This window comes from Phoxinus phoxinus, assembly GCF_949152265.1.
Source record: "Phoxinus phoxinus genome assembly, chromosome: 13".
Classification (NCBI taxonomy): domain Eukaryota; kingdom Metazoa; phylum Chordata; class Actinopteri; order Cypriniformes; family Leuciscidae; genus Phoxinus; species Phoxinus phoxinus.
Genome location: NC_136888.1, coordinates 17,171,585 through 17,194,768, shown reverse-complemented (window position 1 = coordinate 17,194,768; position 23,184 = coordinate 17,171,585). Strand labels below are relative to the sequence as shown.

Sequence of the window (23,184 nt, the reverse complement as noted above, 5' to 3'; positions counted from 1 at the left end):
ATGCACTTTGTTTCATTTGAATGGTATGAGAACAGGTGGGTTTATCTCAGTGAAGGATTTATGGATGTATGTTTGTGCTCTCTCAATGACCTTTTACCTCAAACACAATTTTTACTTCAAAAACAAATGTTTCTGTAAGAATAAATAATACTATAAATGTCATCTAATGCAGTGACATTCATACATCTTTAGGTGTGACTTTATGTGTCCAAATGCACATTTGCGCCCAGTGCACATTTACATTCACAAGCAGGCTCCCAGTACAAAACAGCATCTCTCACCTGACATTAGACCATTAAAAGTGATGCTTTGTCTTGTAGTGTAAATAACAAGGACACACAGGACACTCTGAATAATGAGGTGAATTTGAAATAAATCTGCTATCCTATAAGTGTCTTGTTTCATTCGTTTTCTGGTTCGGTTTGTGGTGTCATGCTCAGTTTGTTGGGTTCCATGCTGTAGCAGATTTTTGTTCATGTCTGACATGAACAGAAATTGTGTGTCCCAAGTAATTTGTCAAACACCCTGTTGTGTTCCGGGTTCATCTCATGAAAATGTAAGTACAATCTGTGTTCCGTTGGAAGGATGAAATGAATTATGTCGTGCATGATCAAGGTGTTATAACGTGTTTCTGTCTTTTCGTGTGTTTCTTCTTGCTCATAATTCTCTAAAAGGCTCTACGTTCTGCCTCAGATGCTGCAGATTTTACACATGCCAAAAATGGGTTAAAAGAGGTTAAAGAATGAGAATAGTGTGCAATATTTGTTGACTTACTGTACAATTGTCAAAAAACCCAAAACACTTTATTACATTACATGCAGATTAAGTAGTCAGCCATCATCATCATCACAAAATAAACCCTGACAAATAAATAACTACATGGAAAACTGATTTAAGTGGAAATTATTTTAGAATTCGAATCAGTTTTCAATACAATTATGGTGCAAATTGTGTTGAAATGAGAAATTGATCTGCAGTGTGATAAAACTTGCGTCTGTGTATTGAGAACATCGGATGGAAATAAACAGACACATCCTAATTTACATAACCGAGTCCAAAACATATACCCCCAGTTTTCAACTTGCAGTGATGTACAGTATCTTAAAATATGTCAGTGACGTGCCATTGTTTCGTCTCAAGATGCACACCAGTAATGTTTTTTTTTTTCTAAGGCTCGTTTATAAAAATGCCCTAAATGAACTAAGGCCTAATCCTGTCTTAATCTAAGGTCTAACTGTGAAACTAGGTCATAGAATCTGTGAATCTGTTAAGTTTGTAGGCGTAGTTGTTACTCCCCAACTCTGTTTCTGTCTGCACTGTTGTTGCATTGTTGCTCTAAGTACATATAGGCTCCAACATGGCTGTTGGATCATGATTCTTGTCAGCCGTCTGTGGATTATCTAAAAAAAATCTAAGTGTTATTTAATGATAGGACATTTCCGTTTTTGTGTTCCACTGCTCAGTGTTTTTCTATGTAAACATACGCTTGATAAATGTCTTTGACATTTCGCTACATCTTGCTGCTCGTTCAGCGACTCGTGCGTGAGCTTTGTGTTTTCATCTAAAATAACTTATTTTTTACAGCACAGCTCATCTGTCAGTTTCAAAACATTGGGCCGTTCCGATTTGATTAAATTCCTCAGCTCTGTGTCTCGAATTTTTAAATGTAAAAACAGTTCTGTCACGGTCCTTTGAAAGCAGAAATAAGGCATGACTGATGGCATGTGTAAGTCATGTTAAATATAAAATAGACAAGACAAAGTTCTTTGGTCTGCACAGGTTTACTCGCAGTGTGTTGCTGCTTACATTGTTGCTAAACAGAAAGAGGATCGCAATTCATTATTTCTGGCACATCATAATCAATTTAATTTGTGGGCACTGGGCATTATTTAGACAGCCGTATGAATGTGACTCCGAATGATAAGGCCATACCGCATGCATTTTCCCACAGTGGGTTCTTCTGTCATTATGGAGGAACTGTCTTTGTTGGGTTGTATCAATTATTTCCAGTAGTTCTTTTTCAGCTCTGTGGTGGTCTATTGTTAGGCTCAGACGGGGTCTTAAACAAGAGGGAGATACTCATACATTTTGCATGCTAAGAGACTTGATAGCTGATATATTCTTTCTCTCGCTTTCTGTTTTCCCTCATTCTCGATCTTTATTATTCAAAAGCATTTCATTGTTAATGAATTCTCATTAATTCCTCTATTATCAGGGCCATTGTGCTCGGTTGATTTTAGACCCAACATTCAGAGAGTAACTTTCTGGTCTTGGAAAGTTGTACTTGCACTTGGGGGATTTTTATCATTATAGGGTGGTTGTGTACACACATTGCCAACACACATTTATGTTCAAACACCACGTAAAAGTGAATTTTGCCAAATCAAAATAATCGCATAGCTTTAGAAATAACCTGGCAGATAAGAAGCTGCTAATATACAGCATGAATGAATCTTAAAAAGAACAAAAAAAAGTCAGCTCTTCCCCTATGATTCTACAAAAGCAAGCAATGAAGGTGAAATAGAGATCTCCTAAATTGGTGATGTCCATGCTACACTAAATGATTTAAAAATCTGTCAAATTCAATGTGGAAACCTTTGCTGTACTCTAATTTTGCTCTATTTATTTCATTTTATTAGCACTTATTGGGAAACTGAGGAATGGCAGCTTTCATACTTAATGAACACTCCTCCTGAAGACTCATTCTCACCAGCCATTCCTTCACTTTTGATCATACTTGATAAATAAATGATACCTATACCACCTAATGAGGAGCAATTTTTGTCTAATACTAAATAGCATATTACATTTCCCTGGTATCACATCCCTTTATCACATCTCGTTGTAAGATACAGTGGGGTCGTATACATTATATATATATAGATATAGATATATATATAGATATATATATATATATATATCCTCTTTTTTTATACCAAAATATGGTGCTTGATCGGGGAACTGCTCTGAAAACGACCTGGTATTTATGCTTGCTGAACGTTGATTTAACTGACTGCATAATCTGCACACAAATTTACATAGCACACGAGTATATGAGGCTTAGGAGTCTCTGATTCGGAGTCTTTATGCAATCACAAGCTGTTTTACTGCAATGTCAGAAGTAACAATAGATACAATCCCTATGCCCGTGGTTTTAGCAGATCCTAGTTTGAGACCAGCAGGTTTAGGGATTGATATGGATTTTTTTTTGTTCTGTGGTGGAAAGATACAGAATGGTTTAAGATTAAGGCACTGGCTGTGGTATCAGTGAATCTAATATGATTTTCAGTGTTAAGACAAAGAATTGTTCCTCATTAGGTGATTTAAAGGGTTAGTTCACCAAAATCAATTACTCGTTCCAAACCCATAAGACTTTCATCCATCTTCAGAAAACAAATGAAGATAATAAAATCTGACAGATTTCTGTCCCTCAATTGAAAGCTCATACTGGCTTGGTGTGCGAGAACCAATACGGTTTGTTTTCTCGTATCAAGTATGGTTGAGCTTACCAAACCATCCATCATCCATCTTCTTCCGCTTATCCGGGGGCGGGTCGCGGGGGCAGCAGTCTAAGCAGAGATACCCGGACTTCCCTTTCCCTAGCCACTTCCTCTAGCTCTTCCGGGGGGACACCGATGCGTTCCCAGGCCAGCCGAGAGACATAGTCTCTCCAGCGTGTCTTAGGTCTTCCCCGGGGTCTCCTCCCGGTGCGACGTGCCCGGAACACCTTCCCGGGAAGGCGTCCAGGAGGCATCCGGAACAGATGCCCGAGCCACCTCAGCTGACCCCTCTCGATGTGGAGGAGCAGCGGCTCTACTCTGAGCTCCTCCCGAGTGACCGAGCTCCTCACCCTATCTCTAAGGGATCGCCCAGCCACCCTGCGGAGAAAGCTCATTTCGGCCGCCTGTATCCGGGATCTTGTCCTTTCGGTCATGACCCAAAGCTCATGACCATAGGTGAGAGTAGGAACGTAGATTGACCGGCTTTCTTCACCACGACAGACCGGTACATCGACCGCATTACTTACCAAACCATTTACAATAAGTGATTTATGTATGTTTGCTGATAAATGTGAATAAAGCTCAAGTCTGTCATCATATAAATTGATTGTTTCTCTTCAGAAGACTTGGCTTAAACCACTTGATTCATATGGATTTATTTTACACTTTCTTCATGAATGTTTTGAACTGTTGGAGTTTTGGGTGAATAGACTTTAAATGGAGGGAGAGAAATCTTTGAATTTTATTAAAAATATCTTAATTTTGGTTTTGAAGATGAACGATAGTCTTATGGGTTTGGAATGACATGAGAGTGATAGATTGATGACAGAATCAATTAAAGATCATGCTTTTAATAAAACTTGGCTGTCTATACAGTAGAATTTATATATATGGTATGGTATGGTAATTTATTTATATAGCACAATTAAATACAATTTACATTGTCCAATGTGCTTTACAATATTAATAAAAATCATAAGAACAAACAACAATACAACAACAGTACAGGTATACATTTAAATAGAATACTATAGGATAAGTGCTTCACCCATTTAAAATTATGAGATAGAATTGAATAATGCTTTATCATGTGTTAAATTCCTTATCCAATAAAAGTGTTTTTAGCTTTGATTTAAAAACAAATAACGAAGTGGCCACTCTAATTGAAATCGGCAAATCATTCCATAGTCTGGGACCAACTACAGAAAAGGCACGGTCCCCCCTAGACTTAAGTTTTGACTTAGATTTGACTCTGATTTGATGACCGTAGTGATCTAGTCGGATGATGCTCAGTCAATAGAGCAGACAAATATGGTGGAGCCAGATTATTTTGTGATTTGTACACAAAAATTAAACGTTTATACTCCACTCTATAACGCACTGGCAACCAGTGTAAGGAGCGTAAAATTGGCGTGATATATTACGTTTTTTTGCACCCGTCAGAAGTCTAGCTGCCGCATTTTGTACTAATTGAAGTCGTGACATTGCTAAATGGCTAGTCCCAGCATAAAGAGAATTACAATAATCCAGCTAGAAAAGATAAATGCATGTATTACTTTTTAAAAAATTTTAAAAGAGAGAAATGTCTTTACTTTTGATAGTAATCTTAGCTGAAAAAAGCAGGATTTCACTACTGAATTTATTTGCCTCTCAAATTTTAAAGCTTCATCAAATACTACACCCAAATTTCTCACCCACGGCTTCACATAAGAAGATAAACCACCAAAATAAATTTTAGGTATGGTGGAGTAATCTGAGGGTCTAATTAAAATCATTTCCGTTTTGCTCTCATTAAAGTTCAGAAAGTTTGAGGACAACCAGGTCTTTACTTCGGCCAAACAGGCCATATATTCTGACATACTACTGACTTGTAACAATAGCTGGTTAAAAAAAAACTGCAAATATAATTTAAGTATAATTTCATTTTGATAAAAAGATAATTAAAATATTTTATCGATAATCGCCTTAAAAAATATTGCGATATCCGATAATATCGTCTACCCAAGCCCCGCCCCCAACACGCCCCGCTGGAGACAACGCTACCGACATACACCGTTAAAAAGTCATGTTGAGTTTGGCTGCACTTTAAAGGTTAAAGGTTTTACTTTGGTTAGTTTGAGCATAAACGAGCATAAAACATTAGCTTTGCTGTTATGTAAGTGTTGCTAATAATGTCCACACTGTTCTATCGCATGTGTTTGAAACGGATTTCGTTTCGCGATGAGAAATGTTAAATATAACTAAACTGAACAGAAGACAATTTGGTGATTGTAATGTTGAATGCATGTTGATGTTATAGCAAGGTGTCTTGCCTATTTGTTTTTCATAAGTTCCAATGTTTCTCTTTCTTTCTTTTTTGGCGCTATCGTCTGATTTAATGATGATCAGTTTAATTTCCTAAAGCGCTGTTTTTAAACTTGTATTTAAACTATACTATATTTATTATTTGTCTAAAATTGGGAATTAAAAGCGAATTTTTTCGTTCTGCATGAGCAAAAAACTTTTTTTTTTTTTTTCTCCTCCTTTTTGGTCTTAGAGTTCCATGGTCACCTTAAGCCGTTTACGAAATAAAAATTATAGCTTTATTTATTTAGAGACAGAAGTCATTAAAAGTTATATTTGGATATTATTTAGTTTCTGTTGTTATTTATTTTTATTTTCATTTAAAGCAAAGTATAATGCTTCCAATAGGCCTATAGCCTGTAACGGCGCTGCCAACATTGTAAATCTGAACGCGTGCATGAGAAATTCAAATCAACAAAATATCTTAATCCGTTTGCAATATAACGTAATTTTAATTTTAATTGCAATGGTCATGTTTGTAGGCTATATCTCTGCTTTTCTGAAATAATCGGATACTTTGTTTTTTTTCGTCTGCAGAACAAAATTTTATAAAAACGAATAGCATATGAATAAAATAAAAATAATTTAAAGATCAAGAAATCCAGAAAAAAATGTTTGACACAAAATTACGAAAGTAAGGATAAAGGATGTATGACCGTGAACGCATCTCAAGGTCGCGGCTACACAGACTCATGTTGCTGTTAGAGCAGTCCGCACCGAAAAACGGGCATATCAAATATTAGTTTAAGTTGCAAAAGTTCAGTGAGTTATTTTCTTTTTCCTTTGTTTTTTGATCATCATTAATGGTGGCAGCGAGTTTTTTTTCTTTCTCAACCGAAGACAAAATCGACTATGTTTACGGGGATATTTGAACTTGAAAAAAAGGTGTGTACTGACGTCTTTCTGTGGTTGAAACAACAATTCTTCTGATGTTTATTCATGTTTATTTGATTCTATAAATTGACTAAGGATAATTGTGAGATATAATTCTGTGTGTATTTGCCCGTGCACAATGCGAGAGGCGGCTCGTTGTTTGAGTGCGCAGCTCAGAACACATCGCGCATGCAGAAGTGTTCTTTCGTCTTGCGCTTAAAGAATCAAGAAGAATCGATTTTCTATTCCTAATCCTAACTAGCCTATAAAAAATATTTCTTTCATATTATTGCATGTGAATAAATATGTATAACTATAGGGCTATGTGAAATATAGGCTATGTCATTTTTTTATATCGACGATTATCGTCTAGAAACTAATGTTATAATCGACATCGCGATACTTGGGAGACATCGTCGATATACGATAATATCGTCATATCGCCCAGCCCTAATCTATTAAGGATGGGATATCTAAAATTGTAATATCTTGGATATTTAGTTTCAAATATCTTAGTTTTCAATTTTTTTATATTTTGTATTAAATATCTTTCAAAATTCAATATCATAAAGCAAGCTTTGCTTAATCTTGTGGTAGTTCCTTGGAAGCAGTCATTGTATCAGCCTGGTACCTTGTAAACACTTCAAAGTGATACAATTGTGCTCCCTGACACCTGACAATTGTGTAGAAGCCAGGCATTCATATTGAAAGGTGATTTTAGTCAGATAATGCCGTTTTTTGCATGTAGTATACATCAGACAGTCAGTGAATGGTTTGTGGTCATGTTGTGTAATGGCTGCAACTAGGATCACAATGACTTCAAGAGTTACAGCGCTGGTTTTTAGTGGCCTGTTGGAACAACAAACATGTTTCGGTAATCTTTCAAACTGCTCTGAGACACTGTAGCCCTCGACTCCTTCAGCGGTTTCAAGATGAAATCCAAAAGAAGCCTGTGACATATTTGTTTATAAGCTTTGGATGGAGCCAGTTATTTCAGATGTGTTGAAGTTTTAAATTCGTGTCAAGTGTTGAGCCAGTGGCAGATAAAATTACACTTACAATGTTTTTTACAGATCAAAGATGAGTTATTCATTTGTTGATGCGAATGTCTCAATACAGATAAGAGAGTGTTACTTCAGACTTTGATTCTTCTTGGGATCAAATAGGTCTGACTATGTTTGTTTGTGTGCCCGCAGGTCCGAGGCAGTATGAACCAGACTGATGTTCTGTCTCCATGCCAACTGAAGCTTCAGGTCGAGGTACACCTAAACCCTCCCGTCAGAAGGTGACCTCTCTGCCCCAATCCAATCTCTACAGGGTGAGTGACCAGATTTCTGCACATACACAGTGACAGCACTGTTGAAATGCATTTTCACTTTTTCTTGCTTAAGTTTATTCTTCTGTTATGAAATTGCAGCATATGTGAGCTTTTTCACATCGTAGTGCAATGAATTTGATGGGGAATGATGATAATGAAAATAACTAATTCTGATGCCTGTTTGAGTTCAGACAACTCACTTTGTGCTGATTATTACGGAAAGGCCATTAAAGGTCATATAAGTTTGATTAAAGGAATTTTTGTTAAATAATTCAATCTTCATGTTTTTTAAACCTCTCTTTGAGTCACTCAGTGCGTCTTTCCATGTATATTTATGTAGAGAAATGCATTGTTTTGTCATATTTACTCTTTATTTAAAAAGTCATTTTGTCATAAGTATACTTGTAAATTGTACACAAAGTATATTTGGACAAAAATTGAGCTACATAAAAAAAAAAAAAAAACCTGACTGATAATAAATTATATTTTTCAAAAGAAAGTTTGTTATAAAACAGATTTAAATGGTTAAACAATAGATATAGTGTATACAACGAATTAATTCAGAAACTTTTCAGAAAATATTTTTTCAGATTTTTTTTTTTGTCAAACCTTTGAATCATGTTCATAGTTCATATGAACTACACCTGTGAATGGGAAGTTGAGGGAAGCATACTTCATACACTACTGTTGAAAATTGTGCGGTATGCAAAATGTGTAATGTGTTTGAAAAAGTCTGTTGTGCTCAGCATGGCTGCATTTATTTAATAAAAAATGCAGTAAAATGATGTGAAATATAGTCACAGTTTAAAATAACTATATTGTTATTTGTTTTCTATTTTCGGTTTTAAATTTCAAATGTAAGTTATTCCTGTGATGGCAAAACTATTACTCCAGTCTTCAGTGTCCCATGATTCTTCAGAAATCATTTTAATATACTGATTTGGTGCATGCTCATAAATTTTCTTATTGTAAATGTTGTGCTGCTTAATTTTTTTTTGTGAAGCCGTGATACATTTGATATGATACGTGATACATTCAGGATTCTTTGATGAATAGAAAGTTCAAAAGAACAGCATTTATTTGAAATAGAAATCTTTTGTAACCGTTTTGACACTACTGTAAATGTTTTTTTTTTCATAAAACCCTTTTCATAAATTGAACGCATCCTTGCTGAATAAAAGCACTCTGGTGTCAAATTACTTTGACACCAGTTGTTTGAAGTAACAGAATCTTTAAATGGATCAAAAAAGGAATTTGTTTCGAGAAAAGCTTAAGCTTAATTTGTTGGCACTTCTGCTTATGTTTTGTTATAAAATGCATTTCATGCATTTGTAGGCATGACTAAAGTGTCCAAATACTTTTTGAGGCCACTGTTGCCTTTCTTTGTATCTGTACCTGGTTATAATATGTTCAGGAAAAGCATACAGTAACATTAATGTGTAATTGTATTCAAATCCACAGCTTTTATAAATTGTTTTGTTCTGAAAGCGTACAGTGTATATTAGTACCTAAATGGTACATATATTTCCTGTTGAAAAGGTCCCACCCCAGTGACGGCTTTTATACCTTTTTGTTCTGAAAGTGTACTGTGGATTTATATTAGTACCTAAATGCTACATATATTTCCTTTTGAAAAGGTACCACTCCAGTGACAGCTTTTATACCTTTTTTGTTCTGAGAGAGACTGTCACTGGGGTGGTACCTTTTCAACAGGAAATATATGTACCATTTAGGTACTAATATACACTGTACGCTTTAAGCTACTAATATTCACCCTTTAGGGCTCAATAAGGTACAAAGCTGTACCTTTTGAAAGGGTACTGCCCCAGTGACAGCTTTTGGACCTTTTTTTCCCTGAGAGTCAGAAAGATCGATCTGTCTGTCTGTCTGTCTGTCTGTCTGTCTGTCTGTCTGTCTGTCTGTCTGTCTGTCTGTCTGTCTGTCTGTCTGTCTGTCTGTCTGTCTGTCTGTCTGTCTGTCTGTCTGTCTGTCTGTCTGTCTGTCTGTCTGTCTGTCTGTCTGTCTGTCTGTCTGTCTGTCTGTCTGTCTCTCTCTCTCTCTCTCTCTCTCTCTCTCTCTCTCTCTCTCTCTCTCTCTCTCTCTCTCTCTCTCTCTCTCTCTCTCTCTCTCTCTCTCTCTCTCTCTCTCTCTCTCTCTCTCTCTCTCTCTCTCTCTCTCTCTGCGTGGGTGTGCCGTTTAGCAGCTTGACACTGAAATCTTTGGAGCTTAATTATGGTCCTGTCACATCGGTAGAATGAAACATTTCGATCTCTCCCCGCGTAATCATTAAACATGAACATCAAAATCGACCCATCATTAATACCCTCTGTGACATGTGTGTTGGATGACAGAAATAGCTAAGATTTATGGTGTATTGATGGATATGGATACCCTTGTGCTACCTAAACAGTGAAAAATATCATGGCTTTAAAATATATCCATATTCATATTTCATGGTATTTAAATGCTATTCCATGGTACTTAAATGGGCCCTATTAAGTTTTGATTTGGTTTTGGAGGTGTACTAGAATAGGTTTTCATGCTTGAATGTTCAAAACATAATTTTTCACATATTTTACATTGCTGTCACAACTCTCTTGTCGCAGCTCCGCTTCAAGTGTGTTTATGTCTCACTCCTTACCATAACCGCAAGTTTCAACACACTACCAATGCAATTCAACCAGGATTCGCCACTTTTTTTTTGCGTATGCCCTAGGCAGGAATTATTTAAATTAGGAATATCGTGACCTGTGCATTCCCAGTAGAAAACTCAAGACTACAATGATATAGAGAATAACTCCCGTTGGAGTGACTTAGCGCTTTGTATCTTTGCAGACCTTTTTTCATGCTTAAACAGCAACATTACACACTAAAGAAAGTTGAAAATGTGAAAAAGCATAATAGGACGGGCCCCTTTAAAAAGTATTACTGTACATTCAAAATGTCTGTTTTTTCCATTATACTGTTAGTGAAGCTAGTTAATATATATATATATATATATATAGTATAGTGTATAGTGTATATATATGTATAGTGTGAGAGTATTGCAGGCTTGGATTTAAACTGTGTTTCTTTGTCTTTTTTCAGTTGATGTGTGTTGGACATACTCCGATAAATGATATTTACTTGAGGCACTTAAATAGTAAATCTGGGCTTTTTATAAACATTAACTGAGGCCAAAATGGTGTCACATCCTGCCAATTGATCAGCTTTGTCTTGTCAAGCAAGGGGAGACTTAGATGGTATTAGACTGACATTTTGTTGATATTTTGTGGTTGGTTAGTCTGGATAAAAGGACACCCATTGACATTGTAGGCAGCTCCCTGTTTTTTTCTCCTTCTCTCAATCAGCTTTTAGATGTTTGCACAACATTATTGGGGCATGAAATAACGGGACACTTTTTCAACATCTCTAATCCTCCTCTGGTGACCCACTGAAAAACTCAGCCAGATTATTCTGCTCATATTGGTTAGATCCAAATCAGTTTTTGAGAGGCTGTGTTATGTACACATTTGATTTGGGTGATTTGCTTATTTATGAATTTTTTTTTTTTTTTTTTTTTTTTTTTTTTTAACAATTGTTTATTGAGTTTTCTTTTTTAAAGTCATGAAATACAAAGATACCAAGCAAAAAGCAACTATACAAATCTAGAACCAACCCACCCCATCCCACCCCACCCCTGGTAGACTACAAGAGGGATAGAAAAATAATAATAATAAAGAAAAAAAAATGACAAGTACAAATATTGAATGTCTTACATGGATGTTAAAAAAGTTGACACAATATCCAAAGTAGCTTGCCATAAATCCACAGTCTTAGCATCGGATCCATGCATACGAGAAGTCGAGAGTTCCATCGATATAATGTCCAGCAAAGATACTGTCCATGTTCGTCTGTCCATTGTGTGAGGAGGATTCCAGCGGTTAACTAACATTTTTTTTGCCGCTGTGAGAGCGGCTAACAGTAAATATCTCTGTCGAATGGATAAGGTAAGGACCCTAAAATCATTCAAAAAAAAAAAGGTGTGGGGTCAAACAAATATCAGTGTCCAACAGATATGATAAGTCTTGTGACAGCTGGGTCCAAAAAGGTGAGAGAGAGAAACAGTCCCAAAAGAAGTGCAAGTACGTGCCTAGAGATCCTTGAGAGCAAAGATTACACTTGGGAGAGGAGGATAGATTCATATAGAAACGTTTCATAGGAGTCAAGTAAACCCTATGTAGTAATTTCCAGTGTATCATTTGATGATTGGGGTTCTTGGAAGACAGCTTAAACATTTTCCATACCTGATCCGAAAATAAAACATGCACATCTTCATTAAGATCCTTGGCCCAAACAGTTGTAATAGATAAGGGTTTGTAAGAATACTCAAGAAGATACCGATAAATGACTGAAACAGAGGAGGGAGATCTCTCAGAAGGAAGGATTAATTTGCGCAGTGGGTGAATAGGTAAATTGGAGACCCAAGGCACCCCATATGCCCGAAGGGCCGATCTTATTCGCAAATACATATAAAAAGATGTACCTTGTAAATTATATTGAGCTTTAATGTTCTGAAATGATTTTAGACCCATATCATCATAGATCTCTCCCAAAGTGTTTACTTTTTTCCCCCATTGCGGACAATGAAAAGGGACCTTGCCAGACAAAAGATTATTATTATGGAAAATAGGCGAATGCTTATGCCAAATTGTAACTTGGTGTGTTTGCTTTTCGACTTCCCTCCAAGTGGAAAGAAGATGAGTTACAATGGGACCAAACTGAGATTTACACTGCCTCAGTGGAACCCCGGAAAAAACAAGATGCTTCAGTTCATAGGGATAAACTATAGATTCCTCAAGTGCTCTCCATGAAACAGAAGCATCAGAATCAAACCAGACTGATAAAGGGCGGAGAGTAAAGGCTTGAGCATAAAGTCTAAAATTAGGGAAAGACAGACCTCCATGTAATCTGTCACGCTGTAAAGTAGTCAGCTTGATTCAAGGACGTTTTCCATCCCATATATACCGAGAAACGCATGCATTGAGTTTATTCCAAAAGCCAGCAGGTGGAGAAAGAGGAATCATAGATGAAAAGAAATTAATACGTGCAAGAACATTCATTTTAATTACAGATATACGAGCATGAAAAGAAGTAGGGAGACGAGACCACTTTTCCAAGTCTGAGGATATTTTTGCTAAAATACTATTCAGGTTTTTCGAGATAATTTCCTTCAGGGATGGAAAGATATCTATCCCCAGGTACTTAAAGGATTGAACCACCGGAATAGATATGGATAGGGGTGTGGGGTCAATTTTGAAATTAAGGGGGAGTAAACATGACTTGGTCCAATTAATTTTAAAGCCAGAGAGGGATCCAAATTTGTCAAATAAATTCAACACCTGAGGGATAGAATGTGACGGTTTCTCCAAAAACAATAAGATGTCATCAGCAAACAATGAAATATGATGGTGTGTGTTTCTTATAGTTATTGGGGAGATAATTTCAGATTGTCGGACCGCTTGAGCTAAGGGTTCCAAGGATAAAGCAAACAACAGAGGAGAAAGCGGGCAACCCTGACGAGTACCTCGCTGTATAAGGAATGGATTTGAACAAACTGAACCTGTAAGAACAGTAGCTGCTGGATTGGTATACAGAATTTTAATCATGTTTATAAAACTTGATCCTAAACCCAGATGTTGTAGAACCACCCACAAATAGTCCCATTCTAGCTGGTCGAAAGCTTTCATCGCATCCAGAGATAATACTGCGCAAGGGGAAGTCAACATACTTGCTGAATTAACTATATGACATAGTCTGCGCAAGTTATCAGAGGCAGAACGAGATTTAATAAACCCTGTCTGGTCATAATGGACTAATCTATTCATAAATCTCTCTAAACGTCGGGCCAGCACTTTAGCATACAATTTAACATCCGTCCCTATCAAAGAAAGTGGCCGATAGCTAGAACAGGAAGTTGGATCTTTGTCCTTTTTTAAAAGAAGAGAAATAATGGCTATATTAATCGATGAGTGAAATGAACCTTGAGAAACCGAAAAATTTATCATATCCAACATTAGAGGGCCTAAGTCAGACCAAAAAGTTGTATATAATTCGATTGGAATACCATCTGTGCCAGGGGATTTCCCTTTGTTCATAGACTTAGCAGCTAACTCCAGCTCCTGAAGAGTAATCGGTTCAGCCAGATATTCCGAATCTGAATCCGACAGCCGAGGTAAATCAAGATTGGATAGAAAGGAGGCAGAAGAGTCAGGGTCACCACTAGAAGAGGTATAAAGGTTAGAATAAAAAGAGCGAAAAGTGGTATTAATGTCTTTAGGATCTGTCGTAATGTCCCCAGATTGGGATTTCACCGCAGGAATATTAGCAAATTTTTCACTGTTGCGTAATCTCAAAGCTAAAAGGTGACTTGGTCTACTCCCCTGAAAATAATAATTCTGCCTGGATCTTTGAATCAAAAATTCTGCCCTGGATCTCAGTAATGAGTTGAGTTCAGTCCTAACCGCCATGATTTTGCTGAGTGTATTGTCCGAAAAAAATCGTTGATTATCTTTTGTCAAGTTCTGAAGCTGCAATTCCAGCTCAGCTATCTTTTTATGTCGTTTTTTTTGGAGGAAAGAGGCAAATGAAATTGAGTTATTCCTTATAAAGCCTTTAACTGCATTCCAAAGTGTTCGCGGATCGTCCACTGAGCCTCGGTTAAATTCAATAAACTCAGCAAACTTTTTTCTGAACTGACTGCAAAAGTTTCTGTCCTGTAACAGCTTAGGGTTAAATCGCCATCTAGGGGCCCGAGATGGCCGAGGGACCAAAGATAACTTGCACAAAATACTATCATGATCAGACAGCGATAGGGAGCAAATATCCGCATCTTGAGCAGCTGAAGATAAAGAAGTAGAAATAAAAATATAGTCGATTCGTGAATATGTTTTATGGGGACCGGAGAAGAATGTGAATGATCTAGCAGAAGGGTTTAGTAATCGCCAAATATCCACCAGAGAGGATGAAGTTGCACATTGCCGTAGTTTATCAGAACAAAGAGCTTGGGAGTGTGATTCCTTTGGCCCAGATCTATCTAAAGTATGGGACATTACAGAATTCATATCTGCACCCATTACAATTTCAAAGTCAGAGAATTTCAAGAGATAAACTGAGAGTAAAGAGAAGAAAGCAGGATCAGGAGTACATGGAGCGTAAACGGAAAGAAATACAATATTCCTATTCTCCACAGCTGTTTTTATGTGCGTTACTCTACCATCCAAGTCACAGCCTTTATCCAAAATAGTGACATTTAAAGTCCTCCGCACCAAAATTAGGACACCTTTAGTTTTAGTATCAGTAGATGAATGAGATACCACTTCATAAAACTTATTATTGCACCTGCGTACATCCTCCTCTTTCAAATGGGATTCTTGAACTAACGCTATATCAATCTTTCTTCTTCGCAAAAAATCCAAAAAACTTGTGCGTTTGTGAGGGCCGTTTAGGCCATTTATATTGCAACTCAGAATATTAAGCTCAGTCATAAGTATCCAATTGAAATGCTGCTAGATAAAACAAAGTATAACTTAGAAAATGAAACCATTTGAGTCTACCATCAAACCACCCCCCACCCTTCCCATCACCATTTGGAGAAACATAACAATATTCCCATAAACTATGGCGGATCAAACCAAGAACAAACCTTGATCCGCCAACCCCCCTTAATACGATCAGTGGCGTCAACAGAAACCTGCACATTACCGAAGCACCAACATTGGCCCAGTGCTGAAATAATGACTAGCAAGTACATAAAAAGCAAAATAATAATAATAAAATAAATAATAAAAAAATAAAAATAATAATAATAATAATTATTGTATATACACATTTGGCTAAACGTGTAAAAAAAAAAAAAAAAAAAAAAAAAAAAAAAAAAAAATGTACATGGCACACAACCCGATAAGAAATACAATATAGTGAGAGCTCAGCCTTTTAATAATTATGGCATACAAAATAAAGTGAGGTGAACTCTATGAAATATCACCTAACGAGTTAGAACTTTTTAGAGCATCTCAGCTATGACCGGCCGAACGAAGATCAGCGGGGGTTAGTAGCTAACTGGCAACCGAGAAAGTGTCTTGCTTCCTCTGGGGAGTACAGCATTTTTGGCTCGCCTTGATTGAGAATAACCTTCAGCGTTGCAGGATAAAGGAGGAAATTCTGGATTCCAGCTTCCCTCATTTCCCTCCGAATTGGTGCAAACGCACTTCTTCTTTTTGCAGTCATAGGAGAAAAGTCTGGAAAGAAGGACAGCGCTGCTCCGTCGCTTGTTTTCACCGGAGCATGCAGTCTAGCAGCCCGCAGAATGAGCTCCCTGTCCGTGTAGCGCAGAAGTTTAAAGAGAAAGACCCGTGGTTTAGCGCGATCTGAGGAAGCCTTTGTATACACGCGATGTGCTCGTTCCACTTCAATCTCTCTTCCCGCTAGAGAAGGGAGCCACGTCGACAGCGATCTTTTCAAAAAGCCCATGGGGTCGTCCTTTTCGGATCCTTCAGGCAATCCAATCAGCCGCAGATTGCTGCGCCTGTTGCGATCTTGTAAATCCACCACCTGTTGTTCAAGTGCGGTTAATCGCATATCGTGATCTGCGACTACTTTCTTTTGTTCACGCATCTCACCTGTGAGAAGGTCGAGTTTAGAGCATAGCGACTGGACAACTGACATGTGAGAGGCAAATTCACTCCGCATCGCCGTCAGCTCGGTTTTTAGGATGTCCTCAAAGCGTGCAACCGTGTTAGCCATTTTGTCAACCGTATCATCCGTGGTCGGAGCCTTGGATCTCTTCTTAATCGGAGAAGATGACGGCGAAAAATCTTGCTGTTTCCGATTGTGTGACATCTGGCAAAGTACAATTATTGAATAAAACTTAAAATAAAACAAAAAATCGGCAAAAAAGGGGCCAAATGTACGGAGCTCTACTCAAGTGCGACAGGGTTCATGAGCACGTCACGTGACTCTCCGCTTATTTATGAATTTAAATGACCAGCACAGCCTGTGTATTCACAGATAAATCAGGGGTCTGTCAAAATGCATTCAGTGTAGCGTCACTCAAACAGAAATGACATGCGAACAATGCAGAATATGAATTTATTTATAAGCAATGAAGTCAGTCATGTCCTGTAGCAACTAGTCAGGCTCTGCTTTTGTTGTCTGTTGTTTTTTAGGTAGGGCAGAGCTATATATATATATTTATTTATTTATTTATTTATTACATGGCTTGGTTAAATTCTAATGTAGAATGCGGTCTGTTATTTCTTGTTATACCATGGTCTGGGTGAATACTCGATTCTGATTGGCTGCAGGGTGTCCATTAAAAAGTGATGTATGACACCTAGTAAAGTAGTTCTTAAACCGTTAGATTTCGATTGTAAAACTAATTCAAATATAAACTAATGTTTTAAAAATGTGTTATTTGGCAAGTGAACATGGTATAAGCGGGTTAATGCCCTTCGAGGTGTCCATTGTCAGGTATTAATGGACTTCGGCGGAGGCAACCGTCGCCGTCGTCCATTAATACCTGACAATGGACACCTCGTCGGGCATTAACCCTTACATCTATATATATATATATATATATTTCAAACTGAGTCATTATTATTTTGTTTGTTTGTAGATAATATAGAGTTAACCAACATCATGAATATCACAGTGGTTTTAATATGTGATTTTTAATTAGCCAATAAGTTGCTGTGCCAGTAGGCCAGTATTTTTGTGCTAATTGGCTCTTCTTTGTGTCATGACTTATGGCTATGAGTGCATTGAGAGATACAGTATATTAATAGCGATTCTGATTTAAATGTCAGGAACAAAAGGATTAATCTGAGCTGAGAAGTGTGATTCATTTCTACAAATCAGTTCTGTCAAAGCCAGTTTTAATGAATTGGTTGAAAACACTGATTGAGTCAGTGTAGCGTTATATTAGTATCTTAATTTTGCTGCTTTATTTTGTTAATTTAGTTTGTGTATATATAAACTCAGCAAAAAAAGAAATGTCCCTTTTTTGGTATATTGTATTTTAAGATAAAATCCAAATAAGCTTAACATATCTTTCTTGGGAATGGTTTAAACAATGTTTTTCATGCTTGTTAGATGAACCATAAAGAATTATGGATTCCCTGAATCTTTTCAGAATATTATGTATGGTGTAGATGGTGAAATACCTAAATTCTTTGTAATTTTGCATTGAGGAATGCGGTTTTTGATTTGTTTGACAATTCTCATGACATTTTTATCAAAATCTAAATTTGTTTAACTAGGCTATACAAAATACAATTATGTTGTTCAGTGAAAACATTGGAAATATTTGTACTTTTGTCAGTTAGATAAAGTTGAAAGAGAATTAACACAGATCCCAGGTCTCGACATTAACGCTTGTCTGGGAAAAGTGGGAAAAGTCTGGGAAAAGGGACGAGTAAAAGAGAATTTTACTTGCCTGACAACTAGCCTGATTAAAACATCATGAAATAAAAATAAAATAAAATTAACTAGGGAATCACTAAAATGAGAGAATTCAAATTGTATTATATTTATTGTAAGTTGCGATCGATAGTGGATAATAAATGTATTAGCCTACCATCACGATTGAAAACGTGACATTGATTTGAACAGTACAATAAACAGTTAAAATTAAGTCACTTACATTTTAGATGCAATATTGACTGTTCTGTTTCAGCAGCCAAGATCAAAAGATTCCAAACAAAGATCACAACCACTTTGCATATATAACAATATGTAAGGGATAATGTATAGCGAGGCGGTTGTTATAGCGAATAAAACCCCGACAGGCAGATGTTGCGTCGGGGTCTTGAATCAGCCTGAAGGGGTTGTATTCGCTAACAACCGCCTCGCTCTACATTATCCTGCTTATTACATGGCTACCTACCAAATAAATCAATAATTTGACGCAAAATATTGATTTAAAAAGGAGTTTATTGATTTAAAACCGAATGTATTGCTTTCGCTAAAGAACACCGTGTCCATGGCAACGCTCTGTTTTTCAAGGCAACGGTGTGTTATACTTACACGTAGCAGTGGTCTGTTATCAAGAAATAATAGGCCGCATCCTACATTAGAATTTAACCAATTCTTGGTCTTCCAGAACAGTGGCCAGGTCACTGTGTGATGTTGGTGAAGGAAAACATCTTCTTGCTCTTCCAAAATACCCCAAAGTGGCTCAAAAATATTTAGATGGTCCTCCACATATATCCACATGGTCCTCCAGAATGGTTCAGTATTCCTTGGCAGTGACGCGCCAATCAAGCACAGTAGGGAATGCCATGATATTCCAGCCCAAACATCACTGATCCACCGCTGTGCTTCATCCTGGGCGCACAACAGTCGGGGTGGTAAGCTTCTTTGGGGATTCTCCACACAGCATATCAGAATGATTTCTGAAGGATCATGCGACACCGAAGACTGAAAATTCAGCTTGGCCATCACAGAAATAAATGTCATTTTAAAATATATTAAAATTGCAAACAGTTATTTTCAGTTATTTTAAACTGCTTCTTCAACCTCTCTTTGAGTGTCTCTCCTCATCTGTGTCTCATCGTGTACATTGTCCATGCTAAGATACGGTCTGAGCTTTCTGCAAAGTTGCCCCATGCTTCAAACGGATGAAACCGACGTGTATCAGGTTTTCTATTGGATTAAGGTTTTAGGACAGAACTCCATTTGAGAGTGATGTAAGTTGGGTCTCATTTGCCCCCAGTTACGGATTGCACAGAACAAAAAAACCCCCAGAATTTCTCTTCATATCTGAAAAGAAGCTCTGCCATCTGAGCACGCTCTCATTTGATATACACAGACCTCCTCCACACCTGTCTGAGTTCTTCAGGTGTGTGTGTGTGTGTGTGTGTGTGTGTGTGTGTGTGTGTGTGTCCATCCTCTATCAGGGATTAATTAACATTCTGAAAGGGGAAGACTGGAGGGAGGTGGAGAGTGTTCAATGCAGAGAGGGAAAGATGGATTGCGAAGAGGGGAGAAGTGAAATAGAGTAAAAAAGAAAGAGGCCGGTGAGCCGTTGATGGGTGAGAGTCTGTGATGGGATTTAATTGCCTGCTTTTACAGGCTGCAGGGTATTGTACCTGCCTGTCACACTAACACACTTACCATAAAGTAAAGTTTAAGTGTGTGAGGGTGCACATTTGAGCATGCTATCTGCAAACATGATGCATGGAAGTCAACTTAATGGGATAGTTCACCCTCATGTTGTTCCAAACCTGTATGAATTTATTTGTTCTGTCAATAATGTTATTTTAGTAGTATTTGTATATTATAATATTTATTGATTAATTGTTTTAAATGAGTTTTCCATTTAGTTTTAGTTTTAGTAATTTTATTATGTGCTTTTGTCATATGTATTAGTTTTTCAGTGTTAGCAATTTTAGTACTTCAACATTTCACCTTTTTATGCAGAAAAAGTTTGTTTCTCATTGAATGTGTATTTTATTTTATTTCAGTTAAACATATTTTTTATAGGTTTAGTTAACAATAACAACATTTGACTGAGAAACACACAAGAAGACATGGTAGAAAACTGTCTGTGTTTTTGATTTTTGGGTGAACTATACCCTTTAAAAACTCAACTTTATACTTTCATAATTTGTTAATATAGAAACATGCATGTTTGAGTAGCTGAATATCATATATACTCTGTATATTGTGTTTTATTCATTGTGATTCTCCATGTTACATTGTTCCTCTGACTATCCGTGTTAAACAGCTACCATCTGAATTCTGATTTTTCTGAGAAGCTGAAAACTCATTTGACTCTCTATGGTTGATTGGGTTCAGTCATAAGCAACTTTATCACAGAAATGCATGCATAATTCCATAGTTTTGCCCCCCTGGCCCAAGGCCACATTCACTATTGAACCGCATTCTTCTCAGCCAATCATATCACAGCATCCTCCTAAGCATGACAAGGGAAAAGTTTATCCCCAAAGACATTGCGTTACGGCACACACAAACACACACACATGCTGCCGCCACGACCACCACAGCTCCATAAAAAATTATCACCACTGTTGAAATTGGTAATTATGGGAAGAGGGGAATAATTTTGGTTTATCTATGTCAGTCACGCTCGCTACACTCTGTCTTTTGGCTTCGACAGGAACTGCAGCGTAGAGCGTATGCCAGGAATGCATTTCTAACAGAGCGGGAATAATCACATTGAACTGCCGGCCTGCATGAGTAAATAGCTTGAGCACAGTGTGCTGAAAAATTGTGTTTACTTGACGCCACTAAATGCCTCCGAACGCTTGGATTATCCGACGGTAATTCTGCCTTTGGCAAAGATCAAGTCTCATTTATCAGTGATAAATGGTGCTGTACTGTATATCATGATAGACCAGATTTTTACATTTTTGGAATACAATTTATCAGTGGTGTTTATTGTTGCCATTGATATGCAATTTTAGTTTTCTTTTATGATTGCTTTAGGTGATTGTTGACTGGCATAAGTCATAAGAGCCAAAGGGTGCGTTTACATGACAACGATATGCTTAAAACTGAGAAGTTTTTCCTTTGAGTTGTCCGCGTACAGAAGACACCATTGTCAAAACGATCCTCATTCACACGAATTCGCGAAAAAGACTAAAAACCCTGTATTCTGCCGCCAGGCCATTAGATGGCGATGAAACATTATAGACTGAACACATAATATGCATGTGCATGATGTTATTGTCTTCAGAGATTCGCGTTTTTGTTGTTTACATGGAGACCGTTTTCAAAAACGTGCACTTTGAAACCCAGTTTCAAAAGTTTGCGTTTTCAGGCAGCCAAACCGCCGTTGTTGTGTAAACAAACGGCCAAAACGCATAAAAAGTTAAAACGGTGTCTTTAGTTGAAAACGGTGTCTTGTAAGCCCCACAGTCTCTTTATTCTAGATTATTCAGATATTACCCAGGTTCCTCCTTCAGGGTTAGAGTAGCCTGACTTCGTCATACTCATATTCTAGGCAGAACATGAGTCTGATACTGCTCCATAGGGCTTTGATTATGAGGCGTGTCTTAACCGAACCAGGAAAAAAAAACCTCTGCACTCAATTGGATAGACCTACAATCAATCAGAGCAACGCAGTAAGAGACGTAGTTGTTAACAGAGCTCAACTGCACGCATGCTGCAAGAAGTAGTAAATTAATGAGTGTAAACGATCTTTGCCGTTGTTGTAAAAAGAATTTAAGAATTTGCGGAGTACTTACAAGCACGAATAGCATTTTTGAGAGAAATACAAAAGGTGTATGTATATAAGAAGTTCTCCGTTTAGGATTAGATCTCGACAATAAAGCAAATAAATCCTTCTCGCATGTGTCGGTCCTGTCTCAACTTTATAACACGGTTGCAATGTGACTTGACTGATTTTAAAAAATGGAAAGACGACGAAAGAGACCAGGTTGAAGAAGGCTTCAGAGAAAAGAGATCGTGAGCCCATCCCTTCCATTGGTTTTCATTGCGTCCCATCTTCTTAGCGACCATCGGAGCCAGCTGATAAATTAAACTTTTGCCGAATCCCGTAGGAAGGACGGCAAACGCATCTTTCCGATCGACAAATGCCTTGATTGCAGTTTTCTGTTTGTCTTTTAAAATGAATGCGCTGTCGTTTTCTTTTATAACAGACGCGATAGCGGTATCTAAACATCTTAATCCTCTAGCTGCAGTCATCTTTATTGAAAACCAATTTAACCTAACCGCTCTTTGATGACGTGGTGATTATGTAACCGCAGATCATCTGTCCATCATCGATTAAAGCCCGCCCTGGCAATTTGATTGGCTCGGCCTTCTGGGATCCGAGCATAATTACTCCACAACGGATCGAGTCCAGACCGAACTTCCCGACCAAAAAATGTTGTGGGCGGGGTTCAGGCTAGGGTTTTTTATATTGTTACATTAAATGGAAATAGTCAGATGTGTCCCACATTTTGTGTGTAACCCTGTTACTGAGTTACCCTTTTGCCTCTTACTTGGAGGGAAGATATATATATATATATACAGTACATACTGTATGACATGAAAGAAAGGTCAAACCGTCAATGTTGTGCAACATCAGAGACATCCAGCAAACCGCTCATTTGAATATTCTATCCATGGACGACTCAAGGAACA

General features: G+C 37.4%; 1 protein-coding gene across 5 annotated transcripts in view; it reads left to right on the top strand.

Annotated features, from left to right (window-relative positions):
- chrm3a (cholinergic receptor, muscarinic 3a) overlaps positions 1-23,184 on the top strand; it is a 110,104-nt gene that overhangs the window by 30,940 nt on the left and 55,980 nt on the right. For all 5 annotated transcript variants that reach the window (XM_079633906.1, XM_079633902.1, XM_079633903.1 and 2 more), the window contains one exon: positions 7,913-8,034. The gene's annotated coding sequence lies outside the window, so the exon portion shown is untranslated. The remainder of the gene's footprint in view (positions 1-7,912; positions 8,035-23,184) is intronic.